Source organism: Artemia franciscana, chromosome 9 (genome assembly GCF_032884065.1).
Source record: "Artemia franciscana chromosome 9, ASM3288406v1, whole genome shotgun sequence".
Lineage (NCBI taxonomy): Eukaryota > Metazoa > Arthropoda > Branchiopoda > Anostraca > Artemiidae > Artemia > Artemia franciscana.
Window position 1 is genome coordinate 47,184,142 of NC_088871.1, and position 19,731 is coordinate 47,203,872.

Genomic DNA, 19,731 nt, shown 5'->3' on the forward strand with positions numbered 1-19,731 from the left:
GGGAGGAGGGGGGGTGGGGCAATATCTTAGAAAGATTACAATCTCAAAAACGGAAAAATAGGGAAATTACACATAAAAAATCGTTAAAATTGTAAAAATTTCAAATTAGAGATTAAAGACCAGAAGCCCCTGCACACTTGCATGGATCTATGTTCCGTATCTAAACTAACCGATAAGGATGGGTATGAGCCTCTGATAGCCTCTTGTGGGTTAACCACTGCTTCACTGTCTCAGCAGTCTCAGCTTTGTGCAACCATCAGAGTTACCATAAATGAGCTGTTGGCCTAAATTTGCACTGCAACTTTATATCGAGCAGGGCATTAGATGTGACTGCCCTGTTTGGAAGCCAAATTGGAGACCTTCTTCCTAAAATTGAGCATAATTACGACCCCAAGAAACGAGTGGACATGATAGACCTAAGCAATCATGTGCACAAAGAAACTTTTTTTGGGGAGCCATTATTTTGGAAGAATTACAACTAATAAAGTGAAAAAATAGGGAAAGTATACAGAAATAAAGAAAAAACCATTAAAGCATCAAGACTTGTAATTGAGGAGCACAGACCAGGAGCCCCTCCCCTATGCACACTTGTTGGATTTGTGTTTCATTTCTTAACTGATCGATGATTTAAGCCAAAGAAGACTAAAAAATAGAAATGAATTTTGCAAACATACGGAAAATAATTGCGGATCCTAAAAGAAACAAAAATTTTATATTTTAGTATTTGTTCCCGGACACAAACTTTTAAAAAGTCGTTCTTTGGAGTAATTACATAAAAAAAACTAGTTTTTCTAACTGAAAGTAAGGAGCGACATTAAAACTTAAAACGAATAGAAATTACTCCGTATATGAAATGGGTTGTCCCCTCCGCAACCCCTCGCTCTTTATGCTAAAGCTTTTAATTGTTTCAAAAAGTAGAATTGTGGTAAAGAGTCAAACTTTAGCGTAAAGAGCGAAGGATTGCGGAGGGGACAACCCATTTCATATACGGAGCAATTTCTGTTCGTTTTAAGTATTAATGTCGCTCCTTACTTACAGTTCGAAAAACTAGGTTTTTTTATGTAATTTCTGAACGTTTTTGAATTAATGCATGTTGGATTTTGGCTCTCCACACATAAATTATTAAAATGAAATTTACATTTTAATTCCTTTTTTGGCTAAATGGCTTTCTCTTAGTTCTTATCAGACGATTTTGAGAAATATGGGATGGGGAAGGAGGCCTAGTTGCCATGCAATTTTTCGGTTACACAAAAAGGCAACTATAAATTTTAATTTTTAACGAATTTTTTTATTGGTAAAAAATATACGTAACTTAAGAATTAACTTACGTAACAAAGTTTTATATTCTTAAATTTTTATTATGTATATGAGGGGGTTTGTACCCTCGTTAATACCTCGCTCTTTACACTAAATCATAAGTTTTGTGCCGATTATTTAAGAATGACCCCTGAATCAGAAAGGCCGTAGAATAAATAGTTGAAATTACTAAAAATGCTATAGCATAAAGAGCAAGGTATTTATCTCCTCCTAAATACCTCGCTCTTTATGCTAAAGTATTTTTAGAACCCCTCATATGCGTAATAATCTCTGTTCGTTTTAAGTTTCAATGGTACTCCTTACTTTCAATTGAATGAATCTTTCCATGTTTATTTTTTCATTGTTTTTTTTTATAGTAATTTTAGAAAATCCTGCGCCCTTTTCATTGAATTTCTGTTCCCCCATGACATATTTCTCCAAGGAAAGATCCTCCCACATAGCCCCCTCCCCTCAACCCCACCCCCAAAACAAAAAAAAATCCCCTGAAAACAACTGTACACTTCCCAATAACCATTATTATATGTAAACACTGGTCGAAGTTTGTAACTTGCAGCCCCTCCCCCAGGGACTGTGGGGATTTGTCTTCTGGCAAAAAATACGAAATTCCACATTTTTGTAGATAGGAGCTTGAAAATTTTGCTATAGAATTCTCTGATACGCTGAATGCGATGGTGTGATTTTCGGTGGAATGTGAATGTAATGGTGTGAACTTTTAGGGGGTGTTTTCCCCTATTTTCTAAAATAAGACAAATTTTCTCAGGCTCGTAGCTTTTGTTGGCAAAGACCAAATTTGATCAAACTTATATATTTAAAATCAGCATGAAAATCCGATTCTTTTAATGTATATTTTAGCATCAAAATTCTGTTATTTAGAGTTTCGTTTACTATTGAGCCGGGTCGCTCCTTACTACAGTTCGTTACCACGAACTGTTTGATAAATAAAAAAAACAAGTTTTTTAACGGAAAGTAAGGAACGACATTAAAACTTAAAACGAACAGAAATTACTTCGTATATGAAAGGGGCTGCTTCCTCATCAACGCCCCGCTCTTTACGCTAAAGTTTGACTCTTTCTCTTAACTCTACTTTTTAAAACAGTAAAAAACTTTAGCGTAAAGAGCGGGGCGTTGATGAGGAAGCAGCCCCTTTCATATACGAGGTAATTTCTGTCCGTTATAAGTTTTAATGTCGCTCCTTATTTTCCGTTAAAAAACTTGTTTTTTTATATTTAATTTCTGAACGTTTTTGAATCAATGCATGTTTTAATTTTGGCTCTCCGCAGATGAATAATTAAAACGAAATTTCCATATTTATTTTTTTTGCTAATTGGCTTTCTCGTGGTTTTGATCGAATGATTATGAGAAAAAAAAGGAGGGGGGAGGAGGCCTAGTTGCCCTCCGATTTTTCGGTTACTTAAAAAGGCAACTAGAACTTTTAGTTTTTTACCAATGTTTTTATTAGTAAATGATATACGTAACTTACAAATTAGCTTACGTAACGAACTTCTGTATTCTCATGTTTTTATTACGTATATGAAGGGGTTCACCCCCTCGTCAGTACCTCGCTCTTTACACTAAAGCTTAAACTGTGTCCCAATTTCTTAAGAATAACCCCTGAATCACAAAAGCCGTAAAATAAATAGTTGAAATTACTAAAAATGCTTTAGCGTAAAGAGCGAGGTATTAGGAGGAGGTGAGCCCATCCTATGCGTAATAATTTCTGTTCGTTTTAAGTTTTAATGCTTCTCCTTACTTTCAGTTGAAAAAACTTTCATATTTATTTTTTCATTGTTTTTTTAAATAATGATAGAAAATCCTGCGGACGAAACTTTTCTTCCCCCATGACAAATTCCTCCAAGGAAAATTCCCCCAACATATCCCCACCTTCTCAACCCCCCCCCCGACCTAAAAATCTCGACCTAAAAAACGTCTGTACACTTCCAAATAACCATTATTATATGTAAGCTTGTAACTTGTGGCCCCTCCCACGGGGACTGCGGGGAGTAAGTCGTCCCCAAAGACATTGTTTTAAGGTTTTTCAACTACGCCAAATAAAATGGCTATCTCAGAATTTTGATCCGGTGACTTTGGGAAAATAATTAGCGTGGGAGGGGGCCTAGGTGCCCTTCAATTTTTTTGGTCACTGAAAAAGGGCACTAGAACTTTTCATTTCTGTTAGAATGAGCCCTCTTGCAAGATTCTAGGACCTCTGGGTCGAAACGATCACCCCTGGAAAAAAAAAAACAAAAAAAACAAACAAACAAATAAACACGCATCCATGTATTTTTTGCCTTCTGGCAAAAAATACAAAACACCACATTTTTGTAGATAGGAGCTTGAAACTTCTACAACAGGGTTCTCTGATACGCTGAATCTGACGGTGTGATTTTCTTTAAACTTCTATGACTTTTAGGGGTAGTTCCCCCTATTTTCTAAAATAAGGCAAATTTTCTCAGGTTTGTAACTTTTGATGAGTAAGATCAAACTTGATGAAACATATATATTTAAAATCAGCATTAAAATGCGATTATTTTGATGTAGCTATTGGTATCAAAATTCTATTTTTTAGAGTTTTGGTTACTATTGAGCCGGGTCGCTCCTTACTACAGTTCGTTACCACGAACTGTTTGATTTGTGGCATCCACAGTTATTTTGTTTGGAATTCTTTAATTGCAAAACATTATTATATCTAATACAAATCCATGCTATTGAAGAAATACCAGGTGTATGGGGTCAGCTTATACAACAGGCGATTGTTTTCCAGACATTATTGTCTGTGAAATAAATGCCCACGATGAATTTATTCCCGATGAGGACAAAATTCCAAATATCTTAATAAAATAGTTTGTTGGGGGACAGGGGGCTCTGGGAGTGAACACCTACTCTAAATATGTCCCCGTTCTGGAACTTGGCAAAGATTACTTTTACTTTTTGACAGGTTTGTATGAATAATTTCTTCCGGGGACGAAGGAGGGGGGAGGAGAATTTGAGGAAAAGTCCACATTTTTTCTTGGAGGGTGGCACAAACTTGAAGTCCTCCCTCAGCATGAGCCTACAATAGGATTTAAATCAAAACTAATAAAAGTCACAATAAAACAATAAATTAGTTTAAACTTACCCCTTCAAGAAATTTGCGATTTAGATGTGACACTTTGAAATCTTTCCAAGCACTATTCAAAAGTTATAAAAGAACACCTTCATTTAATGCTGATGGTTGAACAATGCATGGCAAAAATGTCCCTTATATAAAGATTATTTCTTTGATCACGTCTATGACGTAGATAGATATAGGGAATTTGAATATTCACCGGTATATATTCATATTCCCTATGCGTATTCGGGTAATTTCAACAATTATTCCGAGGTATTCCGACTTCAAACTTGTGTATAAACTAGACATGACATGTCCTTTTCAGAACGAAAACGACATCAAGTTCAATATCCATACTTAACAAAACATGTTTTTCAGGAACGTTGAACAATGCATGGCAAAAATGTCCCTTATATAAAGATTATTTCTTTGATCACGTCTATGACGTAGATAGATATAGGGAATTTGAATATTCACCGGTATATATTCATATTCCCTATGCGTATTTGGGTAATTTCAACAATTATTCCGAGGTACTTTTATTATTTCAAAGGTTCGATACCTAGGTCGGCTGTCCAAAATCAGAAGATGACAAGTACTTTTTTGCATGGTTTGTGCAGGGAATGAGTTTCGATTTCGGACGGGTGGTATGCAACAATCAGGAACAGAGCATGGGATTTAGATGTGGGGGCGGGCATGAACGGTGTCTCCGGATTGGACAATGGCCCTTCTTACAAATGAGAATACGTTAAAAAAATAAGAATAGAAAAACTAAAAAAATGTCTTAAGTCTTACTAAAAACAAAGCTTCTGGTAGCGCTTGTTCCTCCCTCGGTAATATCTTGGCGGTTCTCATGGTGGCAGGAAAGGGCGCTTTAAATGATAAAAATGGTGGTTATAAAGCCATTATTCAGTCTAAGCACCCCTATTTTGTTTTCAAAATATTTTCTGGCAAGGGGGTGAACTCCAAACCTCCTAACAATGTAAACTGCAGCCAGGAGGGGGTTTAGGAAGCCCCAGAGAGCAGGCTTGAAACTCATGTCTCTTCATAAAATTTTTAGTCTTTCGATTTGTCGTATATTTTCAACAATTTTTTTTGAAGATGGGCAGAACATTTTGAGAATGTGCTAAACCGAGATACAGTTACAGGTAAAGATATAGAGGAAAATGAAAAAGTTTGTCATACCTTGGGTGTGAAGTAAGATTTGTTTTGTGAGGAAGAATTAGCGACAATACTTAAAAGGACTAAAAAAGGTTCCAGGTGCAGATAATGTAGTAAATGAGTTTCTTCAATATGATGGCGTCTAGGTTAGAAATAAGTTACTGAAGATTATGAATATGATTTTTGAAAAACGGGAAGTACCTAACGATTTTAGGAAAACTTCAATTAGACCACTGTGTAACAAAGGTGCTAAGACCGAGTGTGGTAATTATCAAGGCATTAGTCTGGTCTTTGCGGATAACAAATTAATTGAGTAACACGATACTTTTTAGGCTAAGAGATGCTGTAGACATAGTTTTAAGAGAAGAACAGTGCGGTTTTAGAAAAGGTGGGGTTTTAGAAATTTTTACTCTTAGGTTAATAATTGAGATGTGTCCGAGTTGTCCAACACCTTTCGTCCTCAGTTTTATAGATTATTAATTAGAAAAAAAAATCCTGAGGGAAGTAAAGAGCGAAGTTGAAACTTAAAACGTGCAAAAATTATTACTTCATAGCATATCTAATCTATATCAGTAAAACTAGTGCAAATAAACCAGCTAATTATGTTTCTCTATACTTTTAGGATTACAGAAAACTAGTGCTTTACTGAAAACACAAAGGTCAAGCGTAAAAAACAGGAGTATTGATCTGAGAGTCAAAATTGAGTATGTAGCCTGACAACAATAAACGAATCTATAAAGCTTTTCATAGTCTTACACCAGTTGCGCCATCAGTAACTTCCAGTATATATATTTAAACTTATCTTAAAAACATAAGCGTAAAATTGAATATTTTTATAATAACCATGTAATAATTGAACAGTATACGGAAATATTAGGTTGATTTATCAGGTAACATTTTGGTCTTACCAGCTATAATACCAATAGTGAGTAATATACAGTCTTAAATTGTAAGAAATATGCTTTAGTATTACTTGAAATGAAGATCAAATAAGACATAATATGAGTTCTGGAAATCCAGTTATTTTTCTCTATACAACAGTGAATTTAAAGCTATGATACGAATTCTAAAGCTAGTCTGTAGTCCTAATACTATCAAAATGGCTTTACTTCAAACTTGTGTATAAACTAGACATGACATGTCCTTTTCAGAACGAAAACGACATAAAGTTCAGTATCCATACTTAACAAAACATGTTTTTCAGGAACGTTTGTTTTTCGGTGAGCAAAAAGGTGTTTTTACTCGGCTGAATTCGTCTGAAAAAACCATAAGGAAGACAGGGCTTTACAAATCACCTACTGACTAACAGAAACTAGAAGGCTACTGTAACAAAAGAGAACTATATAAGGACTCATTTAAAAGCTTATAGTTATACCTAATCGTCTTTTATAAGTTTCACTTGATAGCACATTCCCACAAAGTGCACTTTCGGTTGTTTCCCCCATTTTTTTTTTTTTTGAATGAAAAACGTGCCTTTTCCAATGAAATGACCAAACAAGGGTGTTTTTCAAAACCTCGGCAGGAGCAAAAATCCTAAGGGGCAAGGACGTTCTTCCTCTAAATTACCGCCGTTAGAACTAGCACACAGACTTAATCGCAGAGTGAAGTTTGAAGGTTCAATTCAAAACTGTTGGTCATTCAAGCTTAATTTTTAGTAGATTTTTAGTTTTTAATCTTAATTAATTTATTTTCACAATAATCTTTTACTTTTAAGAAGAGTAGGTGATTTACGAAACTTACTAAGAGGATCTGGAGGGGGAGTTATAAACGTCCAGTTAAAGGCTTTGGACCATAATTATTGCAATGGTACTGTTTTATACTTTCAAACTCTTCCACTTAAGAAATAGTCCCAAAAGTGCCGTTTTTAGTGCTACACGACACTTTTGGATGGCAAAATTGATAAAAAGCACGGAGATATGAGTAATAGGTTTAAAATGAGCCTTCCTGGTATATGCTTGAGTGCATCACATTGGTATATGCTTGAGTTGCATCACAGCAAAAATAGTGGATTGTCTGAAAAGTAATCATAAGAAGGGGCAATCTATGATTGAAAAAAATCCAAGCAGGAACCGAACGCATGATAATCTAATTTGAAGGCCATCGCTGTACTAACAGGACCATGCCTCTAATAATATAATTTATTATCTTGGTGCTTGTAGGAATTTAATTGCGTAGCTTGTTAAGGGGGTATGGAGGAGGAGTTTTCGGGAGGTTTTCTCGCAAACCTCCAGTCAAGGGTTTTGGACCATAATTATTACAGTAAGAAGACAAAGAAAGGAAATAATAAATGAAAAGAGAAAAAAAAACAAATAGGTGAAAAATGAGGATTTTATCAGCCAGTAGCAAAATAAGAAAAACAAGCAAATATCAAACAGTTAGTGGAAACGAACTGTAGCAAGGAGCGACCCGGCTCAATAGTAGCCAAAACTCTAAAAAACGGAATTTTGTTAGCAATAGCTACATCAAAGGAATCGCATTTTAATGCTGATCTTAAATATATAAGTTTAAATAAGTTTAGTCTTACCGATGAACGAGCCTGAGAAAATTTGCCTTATTTTAGAAAATAGGGGGAACTACCCCTAAAAGTCATAGAATATTAACGAAAATCACACCATCAGATTCAGCGTATCAGAGAGCCATTTTGTAGAAGTTTCAAGCTTCTATCTACAAAAATGTGGAATTTTATATTTTTTGCCAGAAGGCAGATCACGGATGCGTGTTTATTTGTTTCCTTGTTTTTTTTTTTGTTTTTCCCAGGGGTGATCGCATCGACCCAGTGGTCCTAGAATGTTGCAAGAGGGCTCATTCTAACGGAAATAAAAAGTTCTAGTGCCCTTTTTAAGTGACCAAAAAAATTGGAGGGCACCTAGGCCCCCTCCCACGCTAATCACTTTCCCAAAGCCATCGGATAAAAATTCTGAGATAGCCATTTTATTCAGCATAGTCGAACAACCTTATAATTATGTCTTTGAGGACGACTTACTCCCCCAAAGTCCCCGTGGGAGGGGCTACAAGTTACAAACTTTGACCTGTGCTTCCATATAGTAATGGTTATTGGGAAGTGTACAGACGTTTCCAGAGGGATTTTTTGGTTGGGGGGGGGGAGGAGTTTTTGAGAAGAAGGGGATATGTTGGGGGAACTTTCCATGGAGTAATTTGTCATGGGGGAAGACAATTTTCATGAAGGGAGCGCAGGATTTTCTAGCATTATTTAAATAAAACAATAAAAAATAAATATGAAAAAGTTTTTTCATCTGAAAGTAAGGATCAGCATTAAAACGAACAAAAATAACTACGAATATGAGGGGATTCGTCCCCTCCTCAATACCTCACTCTTTACGCTAAAGTATTTTTAGTAATTTCAACTATTTATTCTACGGCCTTTGTGATTCAGGGGTCATTCTTAAGGAATTGGGACAAAACTTGAGCTTTGTTGTAAAGAGCGAGGTACTGCTGAGGGGGTAAACCCCTCATATACGTAGTAAAAACATACGAATACAAAAGTTCGTTACGTAAGCTAATTCATAAGTTACGTGTATCTTTTACTAATAAGAACGTTAGTAAAAAAATTTAATGTTCTAGTTGCCTTTTTAAGTAACCAAAAAACTGGGGGGGGGGACTAGGCCTCCTCCACCGCTCATTTTTTCCCAAAATCATTCGATCAAAACTATGAGAAAGCCATTTAGCCCCCCCCCAAAAAAATATGCAAATTTCGTTTTAATTATTCATCTGCGGAGAGCCAAAATCAAAACAACCATTAATTCAAAAACGTTCAGAAAAAAACAAGTTTCTTTAACTGAAAGTAAGGAGCGACATTAAAACTTAAAACGAACAGAAATTACTTCGTATATGAAAGGGGCTGGTCCCTCCTCAACCCCCCTCTCTTTTGCGCTAAAGTTTTTTACTGTTTTAAAAAGTAGAGTTGAGAGAAAGTGTCAAACTTTAGCGTAAAGAGCGGGGCGTTGAGGAGGGACCAGCCCCTTTCATATACGAAGTAATTTCTGTTCGTTTTAAGTTTTAATGTCGCTCCTTACTTTCAGTTAAAAAACTTGTTTTTTTATTTAATTTCGACAAGGAACTCCGCCAAGTCGTCCTCAGTGCTCAGAAAAAAGAGGAAAAAAAAAGAAACAAACAATAAACAACAGCAAAATCTAACCTTTTTAAGTGAACTGCACGAGAGGAAAAAAGACACTGAATCAAACAACAAAAACCAACTTGAAATCAATGAAAGAGAAGTTACCAATTAGATTGAATAAGTATTATCCCTTGCCTTGCAACAGATTTTGCCTATCTACAATTTCGGTTTTCATTAGATATACGGACAGGTTGTCTTAAATTAAGACTGGGCGAAAATATTCACAGAGTCTTTTAATATTAAATTATACGGCCTACCGCAATCTTTTAATGAGGCAATTGAGATAAAAAAAAAAACATATAAGTAGAACTTTGGCTATAAATAGAGACACGAGAGATATTTCCTTAAGCCCAATTTATAATAATTTAATATACTCTAACACAGTCTAATACTCTAACACATATTATAAAAGACCACAGACTCAAAAGATATGTCCTTAGTAATAAAATATCTAATTTCAAATCTTTATTACATCAGACTTTATTCGTTCCGGATTTTCTCCAAATTTTAAATATCTCACAAAGTTCTTCCTGAAACGTTTTTAATTTAGCGAAAACTCGCTTATCAGAAAAATTCTCAAAACTCGAATTTCAATATTTTCATCAAACACGGATTTTCCTTCCTAGGTTTTGTCCTGGCTCTCCTTTGGAAAATCTATCCTCCAAGGTTTTCACACCCAAGGAGCTAAGTATTCTTTCAAAAGGACCTAAATTTGCAATGGCTCAGACACACGTAAATATATCAGAAGTTATTACGAGTGTGGAGTCCGGTATTTTTAGCTCTCATGGTGAAGGTGAAAATCCAGACCTACTAAGAGGAGAAATAGTAAAGAGTATTCTTGATTATAAGCCGTCATTGTCGCTTACAACTCAATCAAAGGAAGAAATAAAAATCCTCCAAAATTTGAAAAAAGATAAAAATACAGTAATTACAAGAGCGGACAAAGGAAACACAGTTGTGATTATGGATTCTTTAGATTATCAAAATAAAATAAATACCCTTTTATTGGATAAAAATACTTATAAAGAAATAAAAACTGATCCCACAGATAAATACACCAAGGAGTTGAGAAAAGGATTAGAAATTTTAAAAGACAATAGACTAATCACCCCTCAAATGTACAGAAAATTTTACCCAAAAGGTTGTTCAGCCCCAAAATTTTATGGTCTACCCAAGTCTCTTCTAACAACACAGAAATCTTTATAAAAATTCCATAGATCTTGTTGAGAAGCTGAAAAATCATAGTATAACAGAAAAAACTATCTTATCTAGTTTTGATGCAATTTCCATGTACACTTCATGCTATGTCCATAAATGTGAACAGGCCTTACAAAGAAAATTAGAGGAAAATTCTACTTGGTCAGATTATAAAACCTTGGAAATTGAAACAATAATGACGTTTGTATGTCTTTGCAACAAGTTCTCTTTATATTTTATGTTTCGAGAAAAATTTTCCCTTCAGGTCAAGGGCCTACCCATGGGCACTGTTTGTCTCCTTTTTTTGGCAAATTTTTACATGGATTTCATAGAACAGTCTTCTTTGAATAGTTTCCCCTTAAAACACTCTCTCTGGTTTCGTATCGTTGATGATATTCTTGCTGTTTGGGAACATGGTCTGGACTCTATAAAAGATTTTTTGGCGCATTTGAATTCTTTGATTCGAATCTTCAATTTAAAATAGAACTGGAAGATTCAGGAGAGCTCCCTTTCTTGGATGTTTTAATTATAAAAAATATTCCTAGCCTTGATTTTTCTACATATAGAAAGCCGACCCATAATGATCGGTATCTACATTTCTCGTCAAATCACCCTCCCTGTGTAAAAAGAGGGGTAGTAATTTTTTTAATCGACAGGGCTCTAAAAATATGTTCACGTAATCATGTAAAATCCGAGTTAGATTATGTTAAAGATTAAATAAAAAAAAACAAGTTTTTTTCAACTGAAAGTAAGGAGCGACATTAAAACTTAAAACGCACAGAAATTACTTCGTATATGAAAGAGGCTGCTTCCTCATCAACGCCCCGCTCTTTACGCTAAAGTTTGACTCTTTCTCTCAATTCTTCTTTTTAAAACAGTAAAAAACTTTAGCGTAAAGAGCGGGGCGTTGATGAGGAAGCAGCCTCTTTCATATACGGAGTAATTTCTGTGCGTTTTAAGTTTTAATGTCGCTCCTTACTTTCAGTTAAAAAAACTTGTTTTTTTATTTAATTTCTGAACGTTTTTGAATCAATGCATGTTTTGATTTTGGCTCTCCGCAGAGGAATAATCAAAACGAAATTTGCATATTTTTTTTTTTTTTTGGCTCAATGGCTTTCTCATAATTTTGATCGAATGATTTTGAGAAAAAAAGAGCGGGGGACGAAGCCTAGTTGCCCCCCGATTTTTTGGTTAATTATAAAGGCAACTAGAACTTTTAATTTTTTACGAATCTTTTTATTGGTAAAAGATTTACGAAACTTATAAATTAGCTTACGTAAAGAACTTTTGTATTGTCATGTTTTTATTACATATATGAGGGGATTCGCCCCATCGTCAGTACCTCGCTCTTTACACTAAAGCTTAAATTTTATCCCAATTCATTAAGAATGACCCCCTGAATCACAAAAGCCGGAGAATAAGTAGTTGAAATTACTGAAAATACTTTAGCGTAAAGAGCGAGGTATTAGAAGGAGGTGAGCCCCTCATATGGGTAATAATTTCTGTTTGTTTTAACTTTTATTGCTGTTCCTTACTTCCAGCTGAAAAAGCTTTTTCACTTTTATTTTTTAATTGTTTTTTTTTAAATAATGCTAGTAAATCCTGCTCTCCCTTCATGGAAATTTTCTTCTCCCATTACAAATTCTCGAAGGAAAGTTCCCCCAACATATCCCCCTCTTCTCAACCCCTCCCCCAAACCAAAAAAATCCTCCTGAAAACGCCTGTATACTTCCCAATAACCATTACTATGTGTAAGCACAAGTCAAAGTTTGTAACTTGTTGCCCCTCCCACGGGGACTGTGGGGGAGTAAGTCATCCCCAAAGACATAGTTATAAGGTTTTTCGACTACGTTGAATAAAATGGCTATCTCAGAATTTTGATCCGTTGACTTTGGGAAAATAATTAGCGTGGGAGGGGGCCTAGGTGCCCTCCAATTTTTTTGGTCACTTAAAAAGGGCATTAGAACTTTTCATTTCCGTTAGAATGAGCCCTCTCGCAACATTCTAGGACAACTGGGTCGATACGATCACCCCTGGGAAAAAAAAAAAAAAAAAAAATAAAAAAAATAAACACGCATCCGTGATCTGCCTTCTGGCAAAAAATGCAAAATTCCACATTTTTGTAGATAGGAGCTCGAAACTTCTACAGTAGGTTTCTCTGATACGCTGAATCTGATGATGTGATTTTCGTTAAGATTCTATGACTTTTAGGGGGCGTTTCCCCCTATTTTCTAAAATAACGCAAATTTTCTCAGGCTCGTAACTTTTGATGGGTAAGACTAAACTTGATGAAACTTATATATTTAAAACCAGCATTAAAATGCGATTCTTTTGATGTAGCTATTGGTATCAAAATTCCATTTTTTAGAGTTTTGGTTACTATTGAGCCGGGTCGCTCCTTACCACGAACTGTTTGATATTCTATTCTGCAATGGCAACCCAATCAACCTCATTGAAAATATAATAGATAGACGATTAAAAAAGATAAAACAGGAAAATAGGGAGCCCGTCCCCCTTGATTCAGTTACACTGGTAATTGAGAAAAAAACTTTCACTACATTACCATACGTCTCGAAACTCAGCGACAAACTTGGAAAAATTAAAAAAAAAAAAAACATAATCTCTCTGTTTCTTTCAAAACTGAACAAAAAGTTGAACTTTTTTTTCAACTCGGGAAAGGATAAAACGGACCCTATACTAGGTAGTGGTGTCTCGTGTTCATGTGGAAAATTTTACATTGGAAGGACCCATCAACAACTAGGGGAACAATTGCAAGAACACAAAATTTCAATAGATAAGTCCCTGAGATTGGAAAATAAAAATGACAACTTTGATTCAGCTCTGGCCCAGCATATATACGAAAATCCTGACCATTTAGTTCTTTTTGAAGAGGCAACTTTAATATCTACCGTAGATGGCCTACCGCAATCTTTTAAAGAGGCAATTGAGATTAAAAAAAACATATAAATAGAAATTTGGCTATAAATAGAGACACGGAGATATTTCCTTAAGCCCAATTTATAATAATTTAATATTAAAAGACTTGTTTTTCATATTTTGCTACTTCTCGCTGATAAAATCCTTTTTTTCACCTATTTTTTTTTTCTCTTTTCATTTATTATTTCCTTTCTTTGTTTTCATACGTCATGCATAGCCAGTATGGTCTCAGAACGTATTTAAATCATTACAGTGATACCGTTTTCTGCTTCCAAGATTTTCCACTTAAGAAGTGGCACCAAAAGTATTGTTTTCCGTGCTATATCTCACTTACGAATGGTAGAATTGATAAAAAGCACGTAGATATGAGCAAAAGTTTTCAAAGGATCCATTAAACATCACTCTAAAAAGTTCTGATAGCCCACTAGCCCCAGCTTTTCCACTTGAGACATGGCACCAAAAGTGCCATTTGAAACTGGCAGATGATGAAATCTATAAGAAAAACGTAGATATGAGCAAACTTCTTTATATGATCTATCTAAAATGTTCTGGTAGCCCGCTAGCCCCACCCCTCAAGAAAGAGCATAAAAAGTGCCTTTTTTCGTGCCGTATGGCACTTGCAGACGGTGGAATTTATATAAACTACGCACGTATTAGAAATAGCTTTTGAATGAGCTCTGAAGCAACTCTATGATGTTCAAGTAACCCACTAGGCCTACAAAAAAGAATTGAAAAAGACCCTTTTTAACATTTTTAACTTTAGTTACTATGAGCTGTTTCTCGCTCTTTACTAGAATTAAATAAAAAAAACAAGTTTTTTTTAAATGAAAGTAAGAAGCAACATTAAAACTTAAAACGAACAGAAATTACTCCGTATATGAAAGGGGCTTTTCCTCCTCAACGCCTCGCTCTTTACGCTAAAGTTTGACTCTTTCTCTTAACTCTATTTTTAAAACAGTAAGAAACTTTAGCGTAAAGAGCGGGGCGTTGAGGAGGAAAAGCCCCTTTCATATACGAAGTAATTTCTGTTCGTTTTAAGTTTTAATGTTGCTCCTTACTTTCATTAAAAAAAAAACTTTTTTTATTTAATTTCTGGACGTTTTTGAATTAATGCATGTTTTGATCTTGGCTCTCGGTACATATATAATTAAAACAAAATTTGCAAATTAATTAATTGCAATTAATCGGAAGATTTTGAGAAAAAAGGAGCGAGGGAGGAGGCCTAGTTGACCTCCAAGTTTTTGATTACTTAAAAAAGCAGCTAGAACTTTTAATTTTTTACAAACGTTTTCATTGGTTAAAAATATACGTAACTTACGAATTAATTTACGAAACGAACTTCTATATTCGTATGTTTTTATTGCGTGTATGAGGGGGTTCAACCCTCGCCGATACCTCGCTCTCTACCCTAAAGCTTAAATTTTGTCCCAGTTCCTTAAGAATGAGCTCTGAATCACAAAGGCCATAGAATAAATAGTTGAAATAACTAAGAATACTTTAGCGTAAAGATTGAGGTATAAAGAGGAGGTAAGCCCCTCATATGCGCAATAATTTATGTTCGTTTTAAGTTTTGATGCTGCTCCTTACTTTCAGTAGAAAAAACTTTTCATATTTATTTTTTCATTGTTTTTTCAAATAATGCTAGAAAATCCTGCGCCCCCTTCATTGAAATTCTCTTCCCCCATGACAAGTTTCTCCATGGAGATACCCTCCCTTGTAACCCCCCCTCAAATCTCCCCCCTAAACAAAAAATCCCCCTGAAAACGTCTGTACACTTCCCAGTAACCATTACTGTATGTAAACACAGGTCAAAGTTTTTAACTTGCAGCCCCTCCCACGGGGACTACGGGGAAGTAAGTCGTCCTTAAAGACGTAGTTATTAGGTTTTTCAACTATGGTGAATAAAATGTCTATCTCAGAATTTTGATCCTGTGACTTTTGGAAAAAAATGAGTGTGGGAGGGGGCCTAGGTGCCCTCTAATTTTTTTGGTCACTTAAAAAGGGCACTAGAATTTTTAATATTCGTTAGAATGAGTCCTCTCGCGACATTCTAGGACCATTCAGTCGATACGATCACCCCTGGGAAAAAAAAAACAAACAAATAAACACGCATCCGTGATGTGTCTTCTGGCAAAAAATGCGAAATTCTACATTTTTGTAGATAGGAGCTTGAAACTTCTACAAATAGGTTCTCTGATACGCTGAATCTTATGGTATGATTTTCGTTAAGATTTTATGACTTTTAGGGGGTGTTTCCCCCTATTTTCTAAAATGAGGCAAATTTTCTCAGGCTCGTAACTTTTGATGGGTATAACTGATCTTGATGACACTTATATATTTAAAAAAGCATTAAAATGCGATTCTTTTGATGTAACCATTGGTATCCAAATTCCATTTTTTAGAGTTTGGGTTACTATTGAGCCGGGTCGCTCCTTACTACAGTTCGTTACCACGAACTGTTTGATTGCAGCTAATGCTTCAACCATCACAAAGAGTTCATTGCAAAGTCTGCCCAGAAACTAGTCAACATTGGAATCTGTGAAATCTAATAGATGGTAGAATTTGTAAAAACCTAGTAAATATAAACAATAGCTTTTGATTGAGCCATTAAACATCTATCTACGATGGTGTGGTAGACTGCTAATGCTTCAATAGCTTACTGATGAGCAGACGATTTATGAAACTTACTAAGGAGGCTGGGAGGAGGAGTGTACGGAAGGGGTTCTTGCAAACCTCCAGTTAAGTTTTCTGGAACATAACAATTACAATAGTACCTGTTTTGCACTTCGGAGCTTTTCTACTGAACAAGTAGCTGAAGAAAAGTGTTGTTTTCAGTACTATATTGCACTTACGAATGATAAAATTGGTAAAAAAAAGGCATGTATATATGAGCAATAGCTTTCAAATGTACCATTAAACATTACTCTCATAAGTTCTGCCAGCCCAATAGCCCCAGCTTTTTCACTTGAGACGTGGCACCAAAAGCGCCATTTTTAGGGCCATTTGGAACTTGCAGATGGTGGAATTTATATGAAGGACGTAGATTTGATCATTATCTTTTATATGAGCCATAAAAGATCTGTCTATGATGTTCTTGTAGCCTGCTAGTGCTACCCCTTAAGAAGTGGCACAAAAAGTGCCATTTTAGTGCCATAAGGCACTTGTAGATGGCTGAATTTATAAAAATCACATATATATCAGAAATAGCTTTTGAATGAGCCATTACTACTACTACTACTACTAATAACTCACTGCAGCACCAAGCCGCCTGAGGCCAACACAGCTACGCACGCTCCTCCTCCAACCTAATCTATTTAAAGCCTCCCTCTTTACACCCTCCCAGGAAGTTCCCATTTCCTTTAAATCCTTATTTATGACATCCTCCCAACCCAGACAAGGACGACCTGCTTTCCGTGTAGCCCCAGACGGTTGGCCAAAAAGGACAATCTTCGGTAATCTGTCATCCTTCATCCGTAGAACGTGGCCTAGCCATCTCAACCTTTCTTTCATTATAGCCCCAGAAAGCGGGATTGAACCACACTTTTCGTACAACCTACTGTTTGAAATACGGTCAGTCAGCCGGGTACCCAGAACAATCCGTAGGCAATTTCTCTGGAAAACATCTAGTAAATTTTCATCTGCTTTTCGGAGTGTCCATGCTTCAGAGCCATATTTGACCACTGTCATCACTGTAGCTTCCAATATTCTAATCTTGGTTTGTAGGCTTATCTTTCTATTCTTCCAAACTTTTTTTAACTGTGAAAAAACACCCTGAGCTTTAGCTATTCTACTTTTAACATCTTCACTGCTCCCACCATCTTTACTAATAATACTACCAAGGTAACTGAAGCTCCCAACCTGATCAATCTTTTCGTTACCTAAGGTCACCTGTTCATCTTCACTTATTCCTAACCTTAGTGACTTAGTCTTCTTAACATTAATTTTCAAGCCTATTTTAGCACCCTGAACTCGTAAAACCTCTAAAAATTCATTCATTTTGCTCACACTTTCATCTAATATGCTTAAATCATCAGCATAATCTAAGTCCAGGAGCGTTCTTCCTCCCCATTTGATTCCATGGTCTCCAATTGCCTTTCCTGTGCTCCTTAAGACGAAGTCCATCAAAATGATCCATATAAAGGGGGATAGAACACAACCCTGCTTAACTCCTGATTTAATACAAAACCAGTTGCTAACCTCATTTCCTACCTTAACCGCAGCAGTATTATTCTCGTACATAGCGCAAATCACTTTAATGTATTTTTCTGGTATACCATATAACGATAAGACCTTTGTTAACGCTGTTCTATCAACAGAATCGAAAGCTTGCTCATAATCGATAAAACTAAGGACCAAAGGTGTTTGACAACGAAGGGACTTCTCAATTATTAACCTAAGAGTGAAAACATGGTCGACACATCCTCTACCTTTTCTAAAACCGCATTGTTCTTCCCTTAAAACTTTGTCTACAGCATGTCTCAGTCTAAAAAGTATCATATTACTCAGTAATTTGCTACCTACAGAGACCAGACTAATGCCTCGATAATTCCGACATTCACTCTTGTCACCTTTCTTATACAGTGGTTTAATTAAGGTTTTCCTAAAATCATTGGGTACTTCCCCTTTTTCAAAAATCATGTTCATAATCTTCAGTAGCTTATTCCTAACCTCAGAGCCACCATATTTAAGGAACTCATTAATCATACTATCAGCACCTGGGGCCTTATTATTTTTTAATCCTTCTAGTACTGTCGCTAATTCTTCCTCACTAAACAAATCTTCCTTCACATCCAAGGTATCACAAACTTTTTCATTTTCATCTATATCTTTTCCTGCAACTGTATCTCGGTTTAGCACATTCTCAAAATGTTCCACCCATCTTTCTTTAACTTTTTCCTTATCACTAATTGTGACCCCATTTCTATCTTTAACTGGGACTAGTCCGGATCGGCTACTCCCTTTCAATTTATTAACATGCCAGTATAATATTTTACTATTATGCCGTCTAGCCGCATCTTCCAGATCCTCAGCAATTTTATCCATCGCCTCCATTTCACATCTCCTTAGTTCATATTTTAATGCTTTCTCCACTTTCTTTACATTCCTTTTGTTTTCATACGACCTATCGCTCAGATAATTCTTATACAAACCCCTTCTACTCTCTATTAAACCTAAAGCTTTTTCACTAATATTCCTAGTTGCTGTCTTAGCACTCTTCCCTAGGACACCATCAGCAACTTCACAAATTGTTTTTCTGAAATTATTCCATCCATCTTCCACATTGTCAAATTTTAAACCCTCAAGTTTAGTAACCAACTGTTCCTGGAATTTTTTTCTCAAATTTTCATTCTGAAGTCTACCAACATCATAACTTCCCGGGAGGGAGTTACTCTTCCGAAATTTCAGCTTTAAATTAACCTTAGACACTACTAGATGGTGATCTTTACTTTTAACATCAATAACGGCACTCCTATACACCCTAGTATCTTGTATTGATCCTGCTAGTCTTCTGTTTACAATAACATAATCAATAAGGTTTGCTGTCTTACCATCACGTGAATACCATGTCAACTTATGGGCCATTTTGTGACCAAACACCGTATTGGTTATAACTAGGTTGTTATACCTACAAAATTGCAAAAGCCTATAGCCATTACTGTTTTCTTTTCCTACACCAAAATTACCTAGGCTAGGATACCATCTATCCCTATTTCTACCAACCTGGGCATTAAAATCTCCTAGCAAAAACACCATATTTCTACCTGGTACCCTGTCTATTTGCTCCTGTAACTGTAAGTAAAATTCATCTGAGTCACTAGTATCTCCATCAGTTGGTTCAATGGGGGCATATACTACTATAACTGATACCCTAAACTTTTTAGTCATAAAATGAGCA

At 35.7% G+C, this 19,731-nt stretch overlaps 1 protein-coding gene across 2 annotated transcripts in view; it reads right to left on the reverse strand.

Annotated features, from left to right (window-relative positions):
* The window catches only part of LOC136031493 (uncharacterized), a 38,356-nt gene that overhangs the window by 14,248 nt on the left and 4,377 nt on the right, over positions 1 to 19,731 (reverse strand). Inside the window, exon 1 of one of the 2 annotated variants that reach the window (XM_065711140.1) lies at positions 4,433 to 4,703. The exons of the other annotated variant lie outside the window; for it this stretch is intronic. The gene's annotated coding sequence lies outside the window, so the exon portion shown is untranslated. Of the gene's footprint in view, positions 1 to 4,432; positions 4,704 to 19,731 lie in introns of those variants that run through there. 2 annotated transcript variants of the gene reach the window in all.